We start from the raw sequence: 24186 nt of genomic DNA on the forward strand, positions 1-24186 counted from the left end.
CCTAGAAAAATGGTACAGATGAATTGGTTCATCCCAGTGTTTGGCAGAAATTGAGACACAGATGTAGAGAACAAACATATGGACATCAAGGGGGGAAAGCGGTGGGGGGTGGGGGTGGGGGTGTGATCAGTTGGGAGATTGGGACTGACATGGATACACTGATGTGTATAAAATGGATAACTAATAAGAACATGCTGTGTAAAAAAATAAATTAAATAAAATGCAGAAATTCAAAAACAAAAACAAAAACCCCAAAACCTAGAAGACCTTATAGAGAAACTGCTATCTGATCTTGCTCAAAAGAAAATGGGATAAATAACATAAGGAGAGAAATTACTAGACTTTGCTATTAAAAATTTAAAGCTTTTGTGTCTCAAATTGTAACACCAGGAGTCGACTTACAGAAGTAACTCTTTTGGCTCATTCTGGTTTTGAGCTTTGCATAAATGAAATGATGCAGTGCACATCTCCTACCTGGGGCCTCTTTTGCACAGCATTATATCTGTGAGATCATCTGTGTGGTTGTGGACCATTGTAGTCACTTCTGCTGTGTCACATCGCAGGGTGACTTGAAGGAGGTAGAAGGGGAGCCTCTGGAGACCAGGGAATGGTCTGTACTGACAATAATATGTTCGCATTGTAAAACTGCATCATGATGTACACTTATAACGTGTACTTTTTTGTATAAATGTTACAATAGCAAGATAAAAAAGTAAACTTCAAAAAGAACTCTTTGAAAGCAAGGTTAAGCTATAATAAAGTAAAATAGATAACCAGAAGCTAGAAATGATGAGTAAGAAAAATTTCTCCAGGATCTGGAGATGCCCTAAGAAATCTGCCAATCCTTGGTGGCCTAGAGGCTGGATTTGAAAAGGTCACATTAGCACAGGGGAAAAGAGACAAAGCCCGGGGCCCGAGTTGAGTGTGAGGTCTGGGTCAGAAACTATAAATCTAGCACCTCTGCAAAGTGACACCTTCAATGGATGAACCAGGGAAAAAAACCAACCCTGGAAGTAGGCTTGCCAATTTCACACTTAGCTCAGGATAAAGGGAAATAAAAGGATGCATGTCCCCAAGAATTCCTGACTATAAGCTGTGTTTGGGGCTAGAATTCACACTACCTTTGTGGCCTGAAAAGTCCAAATCAAAAATTTATTTTCAAGTGGTCTCCAGGCACCGGACAGAGCAAATGTCAATCATTTCTAAGGCACCACAAATGACCATGATTTAAAATCAAGAGAAAAAACATCCTACAGAATCAGATCCACACAGAGATGAAACTGGAATTATACAAAACAGAGTATGAGTATATTAACACATTCAAAGAAATAAAAGAGGGGCTTGACAGTACAGTTAAGGAAGAAGAGATCAACAAACCTGACTAGGAAATATAAAGAAAGAAAGAGAATGTCCAGGAATAAAAAATATGATTATTGAAATTAGAAACTCAATGAATGAATTAAATGGCACATTAGATTCAGATGATGAGAGAACTGATGAACTACAAGAAGAATAAATATCTAGAATGCAGCACAGAGTCACAGTGTTAGAAAATAGCTTATGGAATATGGGTAGAATAAAAGAGTCAAAAACACTTTATTCTTTCCAATAGGAAAAAATAAATAAAATAATGGCAACACAAAATTCAAGGAGATAAAGGTGGTCAAGTATATTCCAGAATTGGTAAAAGACTACAACTCTCAAATTCAGAAATCTCAATGAAACACAAACAAAATAAATTTTTAAAAATAGTCACACCTAAAAATATTTTCATGAAACAACAGAACTCCAGAGACAAAGAGAAAAATATTAAACTATTACTCAATGCAAATGAACTACAATTACCGTGAGATACCATTTCTCATGTATCAGATTAGCAAAATCCAAATGTTTGACAACGTTCTCTGTTGAAGAGTCTGGCCTCATATTGCTGGTAAGATGCAAAATAAAATAAACCTTGTAGAAGGGATTTGGCCATATCAAACAAAATTATATATGCACATGTTCCTTGATCTAGCAACCCTACTCTAAGGGACAGCTCTCAAAGATACACTTGTAGAAATGTTAGAAGGTTTTACACAGGCTATTCATTTAAAAATCAATTAATAGAAAAAAAGAGACAATTCAAATACCTACTAATAGAAAACTAACTATATAAACTACGGTACATACACACAATGGAATGTGGTAGAGCTGTTTAACAGAATGAGGAATATCTCTATGTGTGACCATAAAGTGGTTCCAGGATATTTTATTAAAAAAAAAAAAAAGCAAAGTGTCAAAAATGAGTATAGTTTGTTACCATTTATCTAAGAATGTAAGAAGCATTCTTAAAACTAAAGATAAATTGAAAGCCTTATATATGAACAGAAGAAGGATATTGATTTCTCTAAATATTTCTTGTTTTAGAGATTTGACCTTGGGCCCAGGTATATGTTTTAAACAATTATAAAACAAAAATTAAATTTAAAAGCAGTTCTGAAAAATTGAAAGCATTATTTGTAGATAGTATGATTACCTATGAAAAAGCTCCAAAATAACCCACATAATATAATTAATAAGAAAGTTTGATAAGTTTGCTAGAAGATCAATAGACAGAAGCAACAAACTGTAAAGGACATCTAAAGGTGGTAAAATTTATAGTAGCAACAAAGTAATATAAGCCACCTAGGTATAAATCTAACAAGACCCTTATGCAGAAAATAGGAAATTTCAAGAAAACATAAATAAATGGAGAGAAATACATTGTTCGTGTATAGGAAGAGTTATTATTGTTAAGAGTCAATTTTTCCTAAATTGAGCTAAAGACTCAAGCAATTCTTATTAAAGTTCCTATGGGTTTGGGGCTTTTTTGTTTTTGTTTAGTTTTCAAAACTTGACAAGGTGATTTATAAATTTATATGGAATAGTAAAAAAGGCCAAGCCAAGAAAATGCAATTTGTCCTATGACATAGTAGTAAACCATATTGTTTTGGAAGGAAGGACAAATAGACAACAGGAACAGAACACAGCACCTGGAAGTAGAGACATATATATATAGAAACACAAAATGGGGCAGAGGTGGAAACATAGATCAGTGGAGAGGCTATTTAATAATTTGTGTTGGAGAAAATGTTCATCACATAGAAAATTTTTAAATAGATCCCTTCTTCAAACCATACACAAAACTAGTTCTAGGTGGATTAAAGACTTAAATGTGAAGATCAAAACTATAATATTTTTATAAGATGATATGGAAGATATATTTATAAATTTGGAGTAAAGAAAGAATCCTTAAGACAATCACAACCAATACAAACCATAGCAACTATAAGAGCAAAGATGGAAAGTCCCAACTATATTAAAATTAAGATTTTTTCTGGTCAGAGAAGGCACATAAAGACAAAAAAAGACATATAAAATAAAAAGACTAGCCATAAAGTGGAAGATTTTTGCCAAACCTTATCAAAGAAATAATGATCATTCAGAATATGTAAAGATCTTATATGAATTAATTAATTCCTACATAGTAGGAAACTATTCAAAGGACACGAACACAGAAGAGGAAACATGAATGACCAAAATACACAAATTGAAATCACAAGAAAATACCAAACACAGTACACTGGCAAAAGTTAAACAGTTGGATAATAACTATATAGCAAAGATGTGGAACAGCTGAAATTCTTATACATTGTTGAAGGGAATATAAATCAGTGCAATTAGATTGAAAAGCAATTTGATATAACCAAATAAAACTGTACCTGAGCACATAAGGAAGCCCCAGCAATTCCATTTTTAGTTATATCCCTAGAAAAATCACTGATTTTTTCATCAGATGAAAAACACTGGGATGGCATGTGTGGACAGCATTGTTTATAAGAACATAACAATGTTAAGTGTTCCAAATATGTGTCAATGAAATAATATAAAATAATGGAAGTGAATGAATTATGGCTTCATGCATTAGCATGGATGAATCTCAGAGAAAGAAAAAGGGTTGTGCAAAAATAAATAAATAACAAGCCACAATACAATACATACAGTATTATCTCATGTGTATAAAGCACAAATGTAAAATTAAACAATCAGTGGTTAGTATGCAGATATTTCTAAGCTATGAAACAGCAAGGGAACAATTTATACAAATTTCAAGTTAATGGTTACCTTTGCGGTAGGGAGGGGGTGAGTCATGACAAAGGGACATAAACAGGGCTCTAACATACTGGTAACTTTCTATTTCTTTAGGCTGAGTTTGGGAATCATGGGTATTCACTGTATTACTTTAAACTGCATATATATATGTATATATTATATATATATAATATATACATATATATGCATTTTTAAGTATAATATACATAATAAAAAACATTTGTAATGTATATAACAAATTTTTAATATCTTCACTATATTGAACCATACAAATTACTAAGAAAATCTCTAAATTACCCCAGAAAAAGGTGAAAATAATTCATCTTTACTACTCTTCTAAAATGAAAATTAAAACAAATAATGAGGTAGCATTTTTCATCTATGAAATTAAAGTTTTATTTTTTTAATGAAACTGACTATGGTTGTTGAGGGAGATTGTGCAATAGTTTTTTGCACTATTCATGGGAAAATAAATTGGTACAAACTTTCCCAAAATAATATATTTCTATGGTTCTATTCATTTACTTCAAAGACTATATTTATATGTACAAGAATGTTTATTACAGCATTATGTATAACACTTATAAGAGTAAAATATTGGAAGCGATGTAAAAGTCCAAAAATATGGGGAGGATTAAAAAAATTATGATATAGCAATGCGATGGAATAATGGGTAACATATAAAAGTCATAAATTTGTAGAATAAAGCAATGGCAAATTCTACTGATATATTACATCAGAAAAGTCAGGTACCAAACTATTTTGCAACAACATATAATTAAAAAATAATTCTTCAATACTTAAATGTGCTTGTATATATTAGATATACATAGAAAAATGGTGAAAGGAAATATCTATCTTAAATACTAGCAATAACTACCTCTAGGGGATTAGATCTTAGATAATTTTATTATTGTTCTCCCAAAATTTCTATAATTTTCCTTTTTTTACAAAAGCAGGTATTATTTTTGTAATCAGGAAAAAATTAATTTACCGAGTTTTAAAGTTTTATGAGTGATTCCAATGTTCAAAGGTTTTTTAAAATGTGGTGATGGCTATGAATATGTAGCAGACTATCTCAAGAAGCCCACAAGCTAGATTTAAGGATAAAACTAGTTGAGAACATTCACAGTTTCAGGATAAACATACCACATGCCACAAGAGAGGCACATGTGGAAATCTTGGGAAAAGAGAAAACTCTCATCTGGTTGAGGAGGCTGAAGATGGGGTGGGAAGACTGAGTTGTAGACATTTAAGCATATAGCATATATAGTTGGAAAAACATATGCTTTAACACAGTCTGTGCTGTGTATGTGCACGTCTGTGTTTGTGCATGAGTGTGTCTTTTTACTCAAATAGGGAATGAGGTTTCTTGGAAAAACTAAATAATGATACCAAAGAGTGTCCTTTCCATTATTTGTGGGCCTCATTCCATACATCTAGATTACTTCATTTTAAATTAATCCTTCCATCAGAACGCTGCATTTTTAAAAACTTATAGCCAAAACAAAACTTTTTACCTTGAAAAAAACTGCCTTCTACTTCGACAGCAATAGAGATTGCTAAATTTAAAAATATAATATGCAATATTTTTGCACGTTAACTATAAAAATCATATAATAATTAAATGTCCTAATCAGTCTTGGTGGCTCTGAGAAATCTAACATATTTTTACTATTTATACTATAAGGGGAAAAAAACCAACACTGAGGTAACAAATACTCTTAGGTTAAGAGTAGACTCACCCTCTTGTAACTGATAAAAGAGGAGTCATGCTTATTTTTATGAATGTGACAGAATGATAGATAAATGGAAGGCAGGCCCATAGTAATGTTTGTTACACAAACGGTAATGTACATCAGTATATTGCTTATCCTCTGTAAGATTGGTCCATGGCCAACAAGGTCTACTGTGTTGAACACGTTATGCTAGACCCTGAGGGTGGGGAAGGAGTTTGGGTCAGATGTTTCAGGTCTGGGGGTGGGGAAGATCAGTTTCTCAGAAGAGGATTCATGTGCAAATGATTTATTAATAAAATACTCCCAGAAAAATAAAACTACAATAGTGAGAGGCTGGGGGAACATGGATCTGAAGGCGCAAGCAAACGCACAGCAGTCTCAGAGCAGTGGGTGCAGCCTGACTCTTCAAAAGACTCTGGAAGGTAAAAAATCCTTCCAATCTGAGGCAAGAGTGTTGGCAAGTACCCCCAGGAAACTTAAACTCCCCAGCAACTCTTCTCACCTTCTCTCTTTGGAGCAAAGCTGCTGCAGTAGCTTAAGGCTATTGGAAAGAAGAAAGATGAGCATTCATAGGGGGTTGTTAGAGGCAAATAGGAACTAGTCCAGGGATCTGGGTGGAGGTCCAGGAGGGTCCGGTCCAGGAGGGTCCAGTCCAGAAGGCTCAGAGGAGAGGGTGGAGACAGAGATTCAGACACACCTTCATCCTCAGATTAATTATAGTCAGAGATGGCAGTGAGCGCAAGAAGGCAGCCGCTTAGACTGGAGATGATCCCAACTTGGGCAGAAGACCAAGGTGCTGCTTCTGGGGCCTCAGTTCCAATTGTGAGCCTCCCTGAAATGTTTTTCCTCTTCTGCCCAACAAGGATCACAAGGATATCTCCCTTACTGGTTAGTTTTGACCATCAATGAAGATAATGTACCTGTAAGTACTTTATAAGCTGTAAAATTCTATAGAAACAAGTAATTTTAATTATGATACAAGATGGAATAGGAGAATTCCCTGGTGGTCCAGTGTTAGGACTCAGCACTTTCACTGCCAGGGACCCTGGGTTCGATCCTTGGTCTGGGAATTAGGATCCCGCAGAAAAAAAAAAGAAAAAAAAAAAGATGGAATAGGAATGTCGCACAATATATGTCATGAAATCCCAGAGGAGGGACAATGAAGGCAGAATTTGAGTTGATTCTTAAAGGATGAATAAAGTTTTGAGAACAAATTCAGGGCAGAAGAGAGAATTCCAGAAAGACCTGGGATACAGAAGCCCATTGCTCTGACTTTCCTTCAGATGTCCTCATCTGCTTCATCAGCCCTCTGTCTGTGATGTGACTATTTCTCTGGTCCAACAATTTGTGATTTTGATGGATACAGTAACGACATCTTCCATTATGTTCCACCCACATTTCCCTTCTGGCTAAAAGCTGAGAATAGAGACCAGTTTCCAGGTCAATTAAGAGATTACATCTATCATGCTAACTTTTCTTTGTCCCTTTGTTTACAGTGAACTCTTATTCCTTGTGATTTTGTATCTAATATCATCTAAACACATTAAATGCAAAACTGTGAAACTTGTGTAAAAATATTTGTACCTTTAAATATGAAATGTGATGATGCCTTTCAAATTAAGGTAACTTGCATTTAGTGTAACCAGGTATATTTTAAAATCACTTTTTAAAATATATTGTATATATAACACATATATTATTCAGGCTCAACAGGAATTTATGATCCCAAATGACAGGTATTACAGAAATGTAACAAATATGGTACATAAAAATTTTCAATTACAAAGTTATTTAATTATGGTAATAACTGATACTTGAACATCTGAATGATGAACATTTGAATAGCATCTTACAAAAGGCCTTTCTTATTACTTCTCAATACAGCCCTAAAGGGAGTTATTAACATGAAGAAATTGAACTTTAGGGCATTCAAGTAAGTACATTAAGTACTTGCCTAAATCAGAACGTAAACCAAATCATCAGACCCCCAACCTGGGCTTCTTAGATCATGTCATATTGTGCCATTTATAGAAATTACTTTAAAATATATATTCATCTTCCAGCAACTTTATTAATAGTTCATAAACTAAAATGTGGAAGGCAAAGATCAGAGAAAAGTATGGGAAGCAGTAATTCTCCTTGTCCCCTACTAAGTTAGAAGAGCGAATACTTTATGACATCCTTCATCTTCGACCATCTGCTTCAACATCCTTCACTGGATCAGCCATCTATTTTAGACCTAGGCCTGCTCAGCTTTTATCATCAACTGCTCAGATATACCTCATCTCAGAGTATGACTTGAGATTGTCATTTATTTGTTCATAGCCTATTTGTCTAGAATTTACAAGAACTGAGGGGGAGGTCTCATAAGTCTTCTTATCAAGCACGATGGCTCCAGCACTGCCAAATATTAGGAACCTGACTCTAGATAAAAGATAAATATCTCCCCTCATTCTGCACCTGCAAATATGTACAAATTCCAGGGCAGGGAAGGGGATGAATGTGCAAATTCAGACAATTTCTGACAATTATTGGTTATTAATCACCTCCTCTATGCCAGTAAGTATTTGTTGTTTTACCTACATTATCTCATTTTAATCTTCAAAATAATTCCATGAAGTTTATTACTTTCATTTTACAGAGGAGGGCACTTGTAACAGGGTTCTGAGACAAGACCTGTCCAACACCCATGTTAATTATCTACCTTCTAGATTCTAGACTTGACTTTAAGTTTAGAGTTGAAATGTTGTTCATCTATCCCTTCCTCTATTCTTTGGTAAATATTAATTATCATTGGTAAATGATGCCAGCACTGAAATCATAAGAGAGAACAATATTCACTCCTGAAGATTAAAAAATACATCAGAAAAAAATAGGTAGGGTCATCTTAAAGAAATAGAATGAATACCAGACCTGTAAAACTTAACATAATTGAATATATTAACATAGATAAAGAAGGTGGCAATCAAAAAAGGAGGTATCTGTAACGTAAGTCTAGAAAAGTGCTCTCAGCATATCTGAGTCCCATCCAAGAAAGGGAGTGCTTGGCCAATATATGCATAATTCCAACCTCTCTGGTGATAATATTCCTATTGTGCAGATAAATATGTCAACCTGTCCTAACCTTGTGCTATTAAACATTCGAATTATCTAATTCTTTGTCCTGATTCCTTGTTCACTAAGCTAACTTTTGATTACAATTTGGCCTCTTAAGTATATGTGCCTACGCAAAGGGAATGTGCCGGTCATTCCAATGCAAGTATTCAATTCCCATGACAGGTGTACGTCAAGTTCACAAACTGGCTTTCCCATTTAACTATCAGTCTTATGAGCTTTTTTACTATGGGTCTTATCTTGAAAGGCAGATAACTCTCAAGGTGTTGACAAAATCAGTTTTCTAAGTCTCCTATGTTGAAGATGAGACCATAGCCTGGAGTTGAATTCACCAAGATTGTCTATTGTCTACTGAAATAGTCTTCTGGCAAAACTCTAGAAGCCTACTATGATGGCTAATTTTATCTGTCAATATAGCTAAGCTGTGGTGCCCAGATAGTCGGTCAAACTAGTCTAGATGTTGCTAAGAAGGTAATTTTTTTTTAGATGTGATTAACATTTAAAGCAGTAGACTGAGTAAAGCAGATTACCCTTGATAATGTGAGTGGGCCTCATCCAATCAGCTGAAGGCCTTAAGAGCGAAGATCAGAGTTTTCTGAAGAAGGAGGAATTTGGCTTCTAGACTGCAACATCAATTCTTACCTGAATTTCCAGTCTGCCAGCTGCCCTACATATTTCAGACTTGCCAGCCCTCATAACCACGTGAGCCAATTCCTTAAAATCTCTCTTTCTCCTATTGATCAATTGATATAAAGATATAGATGTAGATATAAAAATTGATTTTGTTTCTCTGGGGAACCCTGACTAATATACTACCACTCTCAGTCTCCCAAGGTGGCCATCTACCTTTGCCATTGAAGATGTCTAAACAAGCTTATTTTTGTTAGCCACTTCATTGAATCATAGAATTTAGGGCAAGAGCACACTTTCCACCCAAGCAGAGTGGCTTTCTTTCAGTCAAACATGAATATAATTCATGTTTCTGGATTCTCAGTCTGGTGCTCTTGTGTTGATTTTCTTATTAATCAGTTATCTTCAGCCATATAATTTTTGTTGTTCTTCAAACTGCTAATTCTTAGCCCTACATTTACAGTGGTTTTAATGTTAACTTGCAGCTTGGGGTCTTGCTGTTGGTGGTCTTTGACTTTTGGTTTGAACATGAAATCTTCTAATCTCAGCCTTAGGCAGAAATGTCCTGCTGGGGTATTTTTATTGAATAGTGCATCTTACCTTTAAAAGAAATGTAGGTGGCATTTCAAATTTTTTCTTAGATGCCTTCAGGGATGCTTCAGGAACAAAGGTACTGCTAAGCCACTCTAATGTTCTTCAATAATTCTACATTACATGTGGAACCTATATAAAAGTCCATTAATTTTTGCATTTTCAGGCAGTGGAGATTGTAGCTAATCTGCTAATTGGATTGAAAGAAAAAAAAGAAAAATGAAAGCCTTCTTTGAGTATTAAAGTAGTATTCTGTTAGCTTTTCTTTCTACATTAAACCAAATCAAATAGCTTCATCTTCCTGCACATTTACTGCCTTGGTTATGAAGTTGCCACATCCATGTGGAGTCCAGACTTATAGACCTCTGATTGTAGCTCATGAGTCAAAACTGGACTTTGAAAAATTTAATTGATCAGTGACACCTTTCTTTGAAAAGGAATAGAAAAGAGAAATAATGACTCTTACCTGGAACCATGATCTCACACTTATTTGCCAAGTCCATATCTGAATCTCAAATGTTCATTTCAGAAACTAAAGCATCCTGCAAGCCAAATAAGCCCACTGTGTCCTGAGAAGCACACCGTTTATTTTCAATGGCATTTTGGGGAACTTTTTGGCCTTTCCTTCAACTATCATCAAATGTTCATCTACCAGCAAAAGTAGATTTAGTCTGAAACTTGATAATATTTATAAGAAATTTGAGCATTGGTAATTTATTCATTCAGTTACTCATCAGGCCTTTGGCAGTCTATGTGCTTCAGATAAAACTAACTTCATGGAGCTAACAATCTATCTGATGATGTTGCTGACATCCTGTCTGAGAGACATAAAGGATGTCTTGTCAGTCACTAATAGACATTTTCATGTGAATGAAGATAAAATTTCTAAAGCAGCAGAGGAAATTCAGAATAAGTTTGTTGTCAAACATTCATTAATAGTTCGAGATTATAGTCTCCTGGCTATGTTCAGTGATGTCTGGCCTAAACTCAATTCTTAATGAAGAATAGACACTCTCTTGAAAACTACCACTCTGTGCTCAGTGGATTTTTATGAGCTATTAATCATGTATTTGATTATTTTGGTATAAAACTTAAGCATGTATTGATGCATACCAAGTATAACATGACTGTATTGTCCCCTCAAGAAAGCTAGCCACCAGAATCTTAGCATAGAACGCATTCATATAAGAAAGGACACAAGATTGATTAAATGCATTCTCAGAAGCTATCTCTGAGTTATCATCTGATACAAGACAGTACAACCACAGAATTACCTAGTCACGTTCCCAGATTTAGCAGCTGGGGCTGCTCTTATAGTTTACAGGAATATTAACCTGAATTCACAATTTCCTGTATGTCTCCTCCACCATGGCAAACTTGAGAGTTTTAGAGCTCAAGGCTTACCAATACAATCGGGGCTCATTAGAGCTGTATGAAAAATGTTGACTTGCACAAGAATCTTCACTCAGGTCTAATTCTAATCTATATGTTTAACAGCTGGTGAATCCAGACCGCTTGAGCCTCTTTTTCCCAATACAGGGAAAATCATCTTCTTGCCATGCAAATATAAGTTGTTGGTAGTGTTACAAGGAAGGCATAGACAGGGGCCTTCACCAGGAAGACTGGCAGTTTCACTCAAAAAAAGAAAAAGAAAAAGAAAAAGTCTTCCTGGAGATGTTGCCGTAAGTGAAACTTCTTATCCCTGTAAGGTGTAGAGATCTGGAAGACAGACCTCATCCCCTTAGGTGATCCCAGCTGAATTTTAAGACATGGTAGCCAGCACGGAAGGGTAGGAAATCCCATTCTATATACTAATAAGCCAAATTAAAACGTTATTTGGAAAATAAAAATAATGCATCTCTTCAAAAAATGTCTAGGGAGCACTTACTAGAATAATACTACATCTCAATGTCAAATAGCAATGCTGTTGAAATTATTTAATATGTATTGACCCAGCCAGAGTGTTTTCAGTACTACACGGGTAAAAGAGCAGCATCTTACCAAACTTCTGGTAAAAAGTCAATTGCTGCATTAATTGTTATAAGAAGTTCCACTCACACTCCACTTTATTGTGTCTTGGTGTTAGAAGGGGATGAAATACTAATATATATACCCTTTCAAGTCATGTAAAGTTCTCATTTTATCTGGAAAAAAGTGGATAAGTACCAATGAGGCATCTTTCTTTTTCATTTGTACCTGATACAGTGTGTAAGAGCCTTATTCTGAGTATAAATGGACAGAATTCTCCCCTATACCTTGCAAAGTCTTTTAATTCTATTTCTAGGAAGATCATATTCTCCTGGATGAAAAGGGAGTTTGTCAATCTTTTATATTATTTATCTGGAAATAATTTAACTGTGGAATTTCTGATGAGACCATCACAATATTTTTGCTTATGACTGTGCAGTGTTATATAAAAAGATAATGACACGATGCAAGTTTTCAATCCAGTATCATTGCAAAAACCCTCTCCAAAGGTTCTTGGAAATAACCCTTTTCCAGGATATTCTTTCGTGATATGAGAGTTAATCAAAAAGATAGAGAATTTTAACTCACTAATATTTATCTCAGTGGTACAAATCTTTGTGACAAGTTGAAAACAATGATTCCAACGAAGCAGGGTGCAGAGTTTCTGCACTGCAGGCATATAAATTGCTGTCACTGGGACAATAGGAGAGGTCTCTGGGGCAGGACAATCTTACTATGCCCTTGGAGATCACTAGAATGTTAAGAAGATCACTATTGTCCTCTTTTCAATGAATGTTCTGGTCTTTTGTGTGTAAGGGCCAGAAAATCCCATGACATTCTGTGAAGGTTGCAGGGTGTGTGCGTGTGTTTGTGTTCATTCACTGCTGATTTTATTTAGACAGGTGACTAGAGTGATCTGTAGATGCTATTGACATATATTGAAATTGAGCAGAGTCATACTACAAAGAATGAATTTTACTGTATGTAAATTTAAAAATAAATTAAATTTTAAAATCGGGAGAACCAGTTTGACATTTGAATAACATTTGTCATTCCCTTTCAAAGCATTTTCTGAATCTGATTGCCGTTGCTTGTATACACCCAGCTTCTCTCCATTAGTGTCTGTTTATTGAGTTTTTATTAGGTGATAACACTTTTCCCTCCATTCTTTCTTTGGTTCCTTGCTCTCCATAACTGCTTATGCATTTTTTTCTTTTTTTTTTTTTTTTTTTGCTTAAAATATCTTCTTCATTCCATTGCCTGCTCTAGACTTTGATGTTCACCTTCTGACTCATTGGGTCTTACTTGCATTATAGAGTTTCCCAGACACTTCTTTGGAGGAAAAAAAAAAATCTATATCACAAACATGACAGTGACATTTGTTAAAGGTACGGAAATTAAAATTATGTAAACATTTCAATGATGGAGGAAACTGCAGTTCTTTGGAATTTTGCTTTTGATTTAACATCTGTGTTTGAATTTTCACAAGCTCAGCAATGAGTTCATTCCAATCCTGTATTTCAGTCTGTCTGTTGCCTAATGCAGAATAAGTAGGAGGCAAGAATGCAATATAAAACTATTGCTATGGGAAGCTTTTATAAAGAGTAGAATTTTTCTACTGATTATGGACTTTGAGCAGCAAGTGGCATTAAGAATCTATTTCATACATTACACTACATTAGGTATGATGTGGATTTCCATACCATAGGAAAGGTAGATTTTTGGCCCTCTGGGAATTGGTAATCTAAAGAAAATACTAGATAAACTGGAAAATATTCCCCATATATATTCATAAAAATGGCTCTCTAAAGGACTCCGTAATGGAATATTAAAATTTCTATATGAGTATTTTTAAAAAAGAAAGACTGATATGAATGGTTTGGGAGGAGGGGTGTGAGTGTGTGTGTGTGTGTATGTGTGTGTGTGTGTGTGTTTGAGTTTGTGTGTGTGTGAATGAGCTTGGATTATTCGGTATCAGAATTTCCTTCATTTCATAGTAATTGTGCTGCAGTTACTTGAACACACTTTTAGTTTTCTAATTTTGTAGGTATGCTACAGTGGAATAATGTTGCGTCAAGAAAAACATTAATAAAGCCTGAGTCAACAGTGTAAACTATAGGGATTTTACTTTAAATTGGAAGAAAGGAGTGTGAAAGCAAATTTGTGAAACTCCTTTGAACTACAGAAGTTCAGGTACTTCCTATGCATCTGAGAAGCAATGAAATATGTAATATCAAGACTGTCAAAATTCTGTCTCCTCTTCCCCAAATCTTCCCACTAAGCCTCCTTACTTTCTGTAGGAGCTTAGTACTTTAGTATGGAGATTGGCTTTGAGATTTGATGCCCAAGGCCATATGTATGGTCCACACAAAAGTCAATCTCTAGCCATCTTAGAAAATGAGAGCCATTGCTACTGTATTATACGTGTCAGTGTTACTCCCCTGTCATAGGTTGGCCACTGTATTCCTCATTTTAGTTATTGCTATTGCTCTAAACACTCAGGCCAGCAAGATTCAGATGAGATGACAAATACTGACTGCTCTTCTGGATACTTGCAAGGCATTCCACCTCTCTAATTAGGTACTGGTTGTCGGGAGTCAAATATATGCTGGCAAGTATGTCTCGCCATCCCTCCCCTGATTTACACATAGCAATAGCTCTGTAGTCATCTTACTTGAAAAGGTTTCATCTCGTTTCACTCTGCATTTCCTCCTGTACTGACTTGCTTTGCTCTCCTCTTTCCCACAGTGGATAGTTAAACCCTGTAATTTTCTAACAGATAACATATACAGCAACAATAACATATTTAGGGATAAATGTAACAAAAGACAAACAAGACCTTCATGGTGAAAGTTATGAAACTTTCTAGAAAGTCACAGTAGAAAATATAAATAAAAAGAAAAATGGGGGAAGCATCAAGATTGTAAAATTCTCCCAAGATTAACCTATAAATTAAATTAATTCCAATCAAACCACTAATATTTGTCATAAAAATTGATAAACTGATCTTAAAATTTGTATGAAAAAATAAAAGATGAAGAATATCCAGGACAATTTTCAAGAACAAAAATGGAGGATTTTCTATACTATATGTCAAGACCTACTATAAAGCTACAGTAATTAAAACTGGGAGAAGTTAGTACAAAGATAAACAAATATTCCATTGGTTAAAAAAAAACACAGCGTAGAAACCAATCTACATATAACTGATATTTTTTATATGTGGCAGAGATGGCATTATAAATCAGTGGAGAAAGCCACATTCAATAAATGTCAATGAGGCAATTAATTGTTCATACAGAAAAGGACAAAATTTGATCTCTACCTCATACCATATACTGAATTCTATCTCAGAAGGATTAAGACCGAAGGATGCATTGTGGTTTTAATAAGTACACACTTTAATAATAAATACTTTTATTAAAAAGTAAAACTATGAACCATTCATCATAGTTTGATGGCATTACAATAGGAAATGATTTCTTAAGAAAGACACAAAAGCATATCCAATGAAGAAAAAATCATTAAATAGGACTTCATTGAAATTAAAACCTTGATTTTGGTAAAAGACACCAGTGGAAGGGAAAGTCATTTATGAGGAAAGATATTTGTAACCAATATAACTAGTAAAGCATTTGAATATAGAGGATAAAAGAATCCCTACAAATCAATAAGAAAAATGCAAAGAACCTACAGGAAAATTAACAAAGGATATTAACAAGCAACCCCCAGAGCTAAAAACCTGGATGGAAATTAAAAATACATTAGCAAAGTTTAAAGTGACAACACTAAATGCTGGTGAGAGTATAAGACAGTGGGAGTTGCTGGTGGAAGTGTAAACGGATAAAACTTTTTCAAAGAAAATTTAGCAATATTGAGTATAGCTTAATTTAGAAATATCCTATTATCAAGCAATTTTATTTCTAAATAACTATCTTAGAGAATGTTTATCTGCAAAAGAAAACATACAAAAGGATGGTTATTGTCACACTATTTGTAAAAACAAATTTAGAAACAAATTGTCTTGTAGTAAAACATTCAATGGTTTACTCATACAATTAGGTACCATTTGGAAGTTTAAATGAAAAAACTAGATACATGAATATCAACACATATAATAAACCTAAAATGGTAATATTAGGTGAAAAAACTATGCATAATAAGGTTCACTATATGAGAAAATTTTGGAAATTTAAGACACAAAACAACAGTGCATATTGATTTTTGATACAAAAAATTATTAAAAATACACAGAATGATGCACATCTATCCTATTAGCAAGAGAAAGGTGAGAATAACTGGTAAGCTTTGGCTTTATCTACTGTTTCACTTCTTTAAAAAATTAAAAATGAAATAAAAATATGACAGAATTCTGAGTTCTACTAGTACTTAATCTTTATTGTGAGCATCAGATAATAATACCATTTTCACTATTTTTCCATACATGTAAACATTTCAAAACTTTAAAAATTTACATTATAAAGAGAAGAAAACAAGATTTTTTTATTTAGAAATAAATGACAATGAAGGTTTTACCTATCAGAATCCGTGGGATATGGACTAAGCACTTTTCAGAGAAAAATGAAGTCTTAATGCATACTAAATTGACAAAATTAAATTTATTGATAATAAATGAAATAAACATTCAACTCAAGATGATAGAAAATGAACAATACTTTAAATTCAAAGGAATTAAATAACCATAAAAGCAGAAAATTATGTGGAAAGGCAAGAATAAATAGCAGACTTACTAACAAAATGAATTATTTTTAAACTTCAAGATAACAATACAAAAGCCAAACTGTGGCAAATTTAATCAGGAAAAAAAGAATAAATATCCGAACTTAAAAAAAGAAAAAGAAACAATGGAAGTGAGAAAGGAGATATAACGAAGGATTTGGGGGAGATTTTTTTAAATTTAAGTTTCATTAAACAACTTTATACAAATCAGTTATAAAATAATAAAATTGCATCAAGAGAAAGTTAATTCCCGTATTTCCAGAGCATAAAAATGTACAATATCATCTTATGTTCTATAAGGCCTATAGATCATAGATTATAACCCTATTATCACAACTCACACATATACACACAAGCATAAAGCCAATCTCATTTGGCTTTATAAAATACAGAAATCAAAATCCTAAGTAAAACGTACACAAAATATATTCAGCAATGTATTAAAAGCAGGACAGTTTATCTCCAGATATGAAGGTACAGATCATCTGCCATTTTACTCTCAGATACATTCCTACCCTTTCCTGTTCTGCTGTTTGAAAGGGTTCTAAACCATGCAAACTCCATTTCCTTGATTTCATGTTGTACTGGTTTCTGATTAGGTTTGGCCCATGGAAGTTATTGGAAGAAAATTGGGGGGGCAGAAGTTGCAGAAAACCTATGGTTAGTTCTCCAAACCCACCACTTCTGATGGCATCTCGAGCAGTTGCTGCCCTTCTTCTGAGGTCCCAGCTCCTGCTGGCCTGAGCTCCTGAGGCCTTGGAATAGGACCCCCTCTGCTTGGCTCTCCAGTCCCAGGGATGGGATGGTAGTGCAGCCTCTGCACACTTTACCAGCCCTAGTTATCCCTTTCAGCTCTCCCAATACCTTTGTAAATAACTAGTTCCCCAAGTTCAATTTGTACTTTTGAACTACCCAGAGTAATATCCATTTTCCTGACTCTATCCTGACTGATAGAAAAAAGAATGGTTTAATCAGGTCATCTCTATTAATTTATTTGCTAACGGAGTATAGAAGTAAATCATCATGATCTTAACAGAGGCTGAAGAAGGATTTGACAAAATTTAATATTTGATAGTGATGAAATAAGAATAAAACCCATACTCAGAAATAAAGTCTAAAGAAGAAAAAAGGATAAAATTGTAAATATTTTAAGGTGGTATGAATGCCCTCTGCAGTATTATGAATCAGTACTTTCATCAGCAATGAATGTCAGATTCCTTAGTCTCAGTAGTAGGTTATCAAACTTAGATATTTTTTCCAATAGGGGAAAAAAAGAACATTTTAATGTAGTTTGATTTGCATTTCCTTACTAGGGTTGAGACTGACTTTTTGTCATATGTTGATAAGGTTTTTTTCTAAACTGTCTTCTATATATTTTCGTTTTTTCTGTTGACTAATGAGACGCTTTTATATATGCTCTTTGTCTATTATATAAGTTGAAAAAATATTTTTCCTGTTGGTCATTGGTCTTTTGGCTCTCTTTATATTCCTTTTTAACCATGCACAACATCTTTTATTTTTATGCAACTTTATCAATCTTTTCTGTTATAGCTTCTGAATTATGAGTTATGGTTAGAAAGACTTTTTCACTTGATTTTCAAGGACTTATTCCATGTTTTCTTCTATAACTTTTATGGTTTTATTTTTTAGTTTATTTAAAATTTATCCTAGTGAAAAATATAAAGTATAGATTCAATTTTATTTTTTTCAGGTGACCACTCAGAGGTCACAACATCTTATGTTGAAGAAACTATTTGTGCCCATTGGTTTGTGATGCCATTTTGTCTTATTTCCTACATTCACTATGTATTTGGTGTCTATTTCTAGACATTCTATTTTATTCCTCTTTCTACTTTCTACTAATTACTGAGACAATATATTTTTATGATTTTGTACTTTTTCTCATGTCTAGCATCAAATGTTACTGTAGACAAATTTGAAACCAGGGTAATACCTTCCCCTATAATCTGGTTGTACAGAGGTTTCTTTCCTCTCTTTTAAAGATCAAAACTTTGTTAGGCTACATCTCAGTATTGATTAGTCTGGTGTTCTTTCCTTTGGCATGCAGTGTGTCTTTAAATATCTATAGAGGGAGACTTGTATTTTTTTAAATCTGTTTTAATTATATCTTTAAATATTTGTTCCACTCCATTGTTCTTGTTTTTCTTTTTCAGACTCCAGTTGTGTATATGTTGCACCTCCTTTGACTTAAACTACATTTTGAGTATTATCCCTAATCTTTTTTTATAATTTTCCATTGTATTTTGACCACTATTCTTGGGCGAGCCTTTAGGTCTCTGTCTGTACCTACTACCCTGTATGTGCTCTTTTGGGTTTCTCACTATTTCTTGTCTGTATTTCTACCAGTAATTTTTATTCTATTGCATTTTTCCTAAGTTCTGCCAGGTCATGTTTCAACTCTCCCTATTTTCTCACCATCTTTGAGTTATTGTGTTTCTGCTTTACAGTGTTTCTTCATTTTTTAGCCCCCTTTTAAAGGTTTTTTGTTAAATGGCAAAATCTTAGTCCTTTAATCTGACCACAGCAACCTTTTGTAGTGGGTGTTCCTTAGGGGAAAGTTGTGCTGTCCTTTCCCACCTACTTCCCTCAGGTATCTGTGAATCAACGCTATGACATCTTTTTATAAATCTAGACCCAGTTTAATGCTAATTTTCTTAGACCTGCCACCTCATTATTCTCTGAGCTTTCTCCCCCATGTACCTTCTGCTCCATTTCCTTGTGATTCTCTGCAGGTTGTGCAGATTTTGTTGTATGCAAGTGATATTGGCTTATCACTTGAGAGTGATGCTTCCTCTCACTTATAGGAAATATATTTTTCCTGATTTTTCTTGAAGTCTGCCATCATTGGATCATCTCAATTTTACTTCTTCCAACATGATTTCAGAAGCACTTCGCTCCTGTAATTTCTGTACTAATTTTGATTACTTTTGGTAAACTTGTGCATTTTAATATTGTCTATTACAGCATAATATAGTAAAATATAACATAATATGATATTCCATCTCCTAGTTATGGTGAAGATGGAGAAGTTTTATTATCTTTATTACTATCTTTTGTTTTTATGTAATACTCATGACAGAAACTGTTCTGTCAAGGTGCCATATCCTTACAGGAGGTTATTCAGGACTCTGTATCCGGACTACACGGTTTGAATTCTAGCTCTGCCATTTATTAGCCATGTGACCTTAGGCGAGTTACTGATTCTCTCTCTACCACAGCATATTCCTGTATAAAATAATGGTAATAATACTGTTGCGATATTACTACTTGTAGATAACAAAATCCACTATAGCTGGTTTAAGCAGAAATAGATCAAGTGCCCACAACTGTCACTCCCTTGTACTAGTATGATATATCCACACATTTGCAATGTTCTCATGAAAGGCAGTATATACTTTTCTACCCCATGACTTTGGGCTTAGCCATTTGACTTGTTTTGGTAAATGAAAAGTTAATGACATGACAGAAACAGAGGCCTGGAATGCGATTATACATATGGGTTTCTCTATTGGGCTTCTGCCATTTCTGTGAGAACATACATCAGGTAGCCAACATTCTTTCTGCCTGAGCTTCAAGGTAAAGAATATCCAAATCAGACTTATAGCATGACACTTCCCTAGCCAACTTGTAGACTTGCAAGCCTAAAGCAGAGTCCCCCAGCCAACTGAGAGAAAAAGATAAAATGTGAATTTCTACTATTTTAGATCCTCACCCACAAAAGTCCATACTTGAGATATAGAATATAGCATACCTTCCCCATCGCTAAAATTTATGTATTTTATGATAAAATTTTAAGATCCGTAATCCATGAAAAGAATGTTCATGTTTCAAGAGTCAGGTTCATGATGGATTTGGAGTAATTTAGAAACTATTGTCAATTAGTTCTCATTTATATTTACAGATAAAATTCATCCACTTTCACTAAAAGCTAAAAAATGAATTATAATGATAAATCAAAGGAAACCCTATAAGATAAATTATGACAGTTGATAAATTCATCCCAAAAGTATCTGATTTTTTCATTCACCTATCAGAAAGGGGTGGGGGGAGTAATATTTGTGAAGGAATTGATAATATGAAGCAATGAAAACTTACTTAAACTGCTTGCTGATCCCTGCTTGATTTGCCAACTATTTCCTCATCTCATCCTTTGGGAGATTAGAAAAGTACAGACAGAAAATATTTGTATCCTACAGTGACTTAGTAGAACCAGTCAGCTGAATAAAAATGTGATAGAAAACTATAGATTAAAAAAAAAAACTATAGATTTTATTTAATAAATTTTGTGGGCTGCATTGTTTAGAAAACGGCAGCTTTTTCCTAAAGAAACCATAAAGTAGGTTATGTATCTGAAATTTTAGAATGTAACTACACTGATCTTCAATGTACTGTACTATTGTGTCTAAAAAAGGCAAATTTTTATACATATACAGTACAGGAAAGCTCCTTGACATCCACATGGGCATTGTTAATTATTAGTATCATTCGCTTGGAATAAAAAAGCGCAACAATTTGTTTGACAAAGAATCAAAATAGAAATGCATGCTTAAGTATTAGAAAGATTGCTCTAGTATGAACGTAAAATACCTATACTGTATCTTGTTTTAAAAGAACAGTGAGTGACCAGCCATAATTCTTAGTCCCTAAAAAGTAGACCTGCCTTATAGTACTTTTATTTTATGTAGCCAAATGCTTGCAAGTTCGGAGTTAGGATCACATCCCGCCATCACACAGCAGCACAAAACTCATTGGCATCTGATGGAAGTTTCACATGTGGAACAATGGTGGGTTTAAGACAATGCAGAGAGTGTAATGCGCTTCCTATAAAAAGAACACAACCTCTTCCTCCCTGTCAGCATTTAGGGCTACACTAAAGGTTATGTTTGCTGCTGCTCTCTGTTGTCCTTAACCACTGACATTTTAAAAAGTCTAAATGCACTGTGTCTTGGGACTCCTTTGTAAAGGGGGCTTTATAAGTGTAAATGGTTGTTGGTACAACCTCTATTTGACTTTTGACTATCACCTCCAGTTCCAAGTAGAACAAGTTTTGCTGCCTTTGCAGAGTCCTCAGCAGTCCTCACATTTCCTTGGGGAGTCCATATTCCATCTGGCAAAACCATCATTGTAATTTATCAAAGTAAGAATTGTGCCCACAAAAGCACGTGTTCTAAAGAAATAGAGAGTATTGTCTGCCTGCCTTCTCTTGCATAAGCACATTCAAAAGCCTTCAGTAAATGAATGATCAGCTGGACACAGACAATGGCTTGGGGTAAATATGAGCTTATGCTGTTATATTGTAGGAGGATCCATTAGAATGGAAAATGGATGGGGCTTTTGCTATGCAAGAGGCATGTTCCACGAATTAACATTAGTGCAGGTGCTAGAGGATTGTCTTAACTCGGGATGGAAATCTATGCTGATAAAGAAAGGGTCAAGGAACATGATCTGCATCATTAATTTGAACCTTTTCTTTGTAATAATAACTTAAAAGGAACAGCCAAATAACTGTAACTCAGTGTGTGGGAGTAAAACACTGCTCTGCGCATTTCCATGCAGCTGATAGAATCCAGCAAGTTGACCTCTTTCCAAAGAGATAGGTTGTTTATCTCTTTTTGAAGTTGAGTATTTTCAATGGATACTTCAGGAGATAATATCTGAGGAAGTTCCAGGTAGCAATCCTCTGCCACTAACAGCACTGCCAACTTCGGTGACAGATGAACCCGGATGTTAGTCCTGGCTCAGCCACTTACAGAAACTCTGAGCCTTGGGCAAGCCATGTATCCTTTCTAAGTCTACATCCCCCCAACTGTGAACTATTATCTTCCTCATAGAACTGTAACACACGTCAACATTTAACACGTAAACACTTAGTATAATTTTAATAAATGTTAGTGAGTGTTAGATTTATTGACACCCCTTGAAAGAATTGGAGATCATTGGTAATGAAAAACAAATATATAATAAAAGCAAAAGAATACAAAAAAAACTTATAAGACAGAAGAGGAAATAATTATACTAGAAATGTAGTAAAAAGATAGTTCCTGACAGCCAAGGGCAAAGCCAAGTGGGATAAATAATTTGGGACTCCTTACCTTATGACAGGACAGGAGTGTTGTTCAGCCACAGGGCTGCCCAGACATCCCCACCACTCCTCCGTTTTTAGCTGTTGCCCATCCCATTCCAGCAGTATTGCAGCTTCACAGTGTTTTGCCATTAATATTTCTCTAGACATCAAAAGATAAATGAATCAGCAAGACCAAGAAGTTAGCACCAAAATATCATTTTGTTTTTCTTAGAAAGTTTGCAATAAAAACAATTCACCTTGTGTAAATAAAAAGATGTCAATGGTTTCCCTTGTACATACAGCCTTAAAAAAAAAGGAAATCAGGAATTCTACCAGGAAAATTTCAATATAATTTTTATAGTTGGGCTGACATTCTGACTATAGAGAATTCTCAGTCTTTTTTTAATATGACTTCTCGAAACTCAAGCTTTAGAGTCTACAGCCTTCATGTAATAATAGCTGATTCTGGCTTGTTCTTGCCTTTTAGCCATTGAATGAAGACCTACAACTCTTGAGCTTAAGATTATGTAACTCTCTACCGGATGACAAATAAGCCTATTATATCTGTGTGGAAAAGTTTTCCCTCCGTATGTGCTGAATAGGTGGGAGGGTTTATAGATATGTGATAGATTCTAGAAGTAATCTTACTGCCAAAATTCTACTCAATGATTACTTTTATATTGCACATACCTCTACCCACAGTGAACAGACTTTTCTGTCATTGAATATTCATTTATATAATTTCATACAAAGATGATAGATTAATTAAATTGTCACAGAAGATAATACATCGAAAGTTTATTTCATAAGATCAGTCATGTTAGACCATGCTCAGGAAGCATAAGATAAATCACAACAAATGATTAAGTTCCAAGTCTAGAAATAATATATTTCTTATCTCTTCTCCCTGTACTGTTAGTCTGCTTTTATAACAAAATGTCATAGACTGAATGGCTTAAACAACAGATACTTATTTTCTTACAGTTCTGGAGGCTGGGAAGTCTAAGATCAAGGTACCAGCTGATTTGCTTCCTAGTGAGAGCCCTCTTCCTGGCTTGCAGACAGCCACCTTCTGGCTATGCCCTCATTTGGTGGGGTTGGGGAAGAAGGAGGTGGGGTGGGGGGGAGGAAGAGGGAGGGGGAGGGAGGGAAAGACAGAGAAAGAAAGGAAAGAGAACTAAGAGT

The 24186-nt window shown here is 34.5% G+C and overlaps 1 long non-coding RNA gene across 1 annotated transcript in view; it reads right to left on the bottom strand.

Moving 5' to 3' along the window:
- Positions 1-7587: 7587 nt before the first annotated feature.
- LOC113607400 (uncharacterized) overlaps positions 7588-24186 on the bottom strand; it is a 94938-nt gene continuing 78339 nt past the window's right edge. The window contains exons 8-10 of the long non-coding RNA XR_003427931.1: positions 23030-23161; positions 10675-10750; positions 7588-10398 (exon numbers count right to left, since the gene is read on the bottom strand). This is a non-coding gene — a long non-coding RNA (uncharacterized LOC113607400). The remainder of the gene's footprint in view (positions 10399-10674; positions 10751-23029; positions 23162-24186) is intronic.

This window comes from Aethalodelphis obliquidens, unplaced genomic scaffold (genome assembly GCF_003676395.1).
Source record: "Aethalodelphis obliquidens isolate GAN/ISIS:26980383/991018 unplaced genomic scaffold, ASM367639v1 scaffold3, whole genome shotgun sequence".
NCBI lineage: Eukaryota > Metazoa > Chordata > Mammalia > Artiodactyla > Delphinidae > Aethalodelphis > Aethalodelphis obliquidens.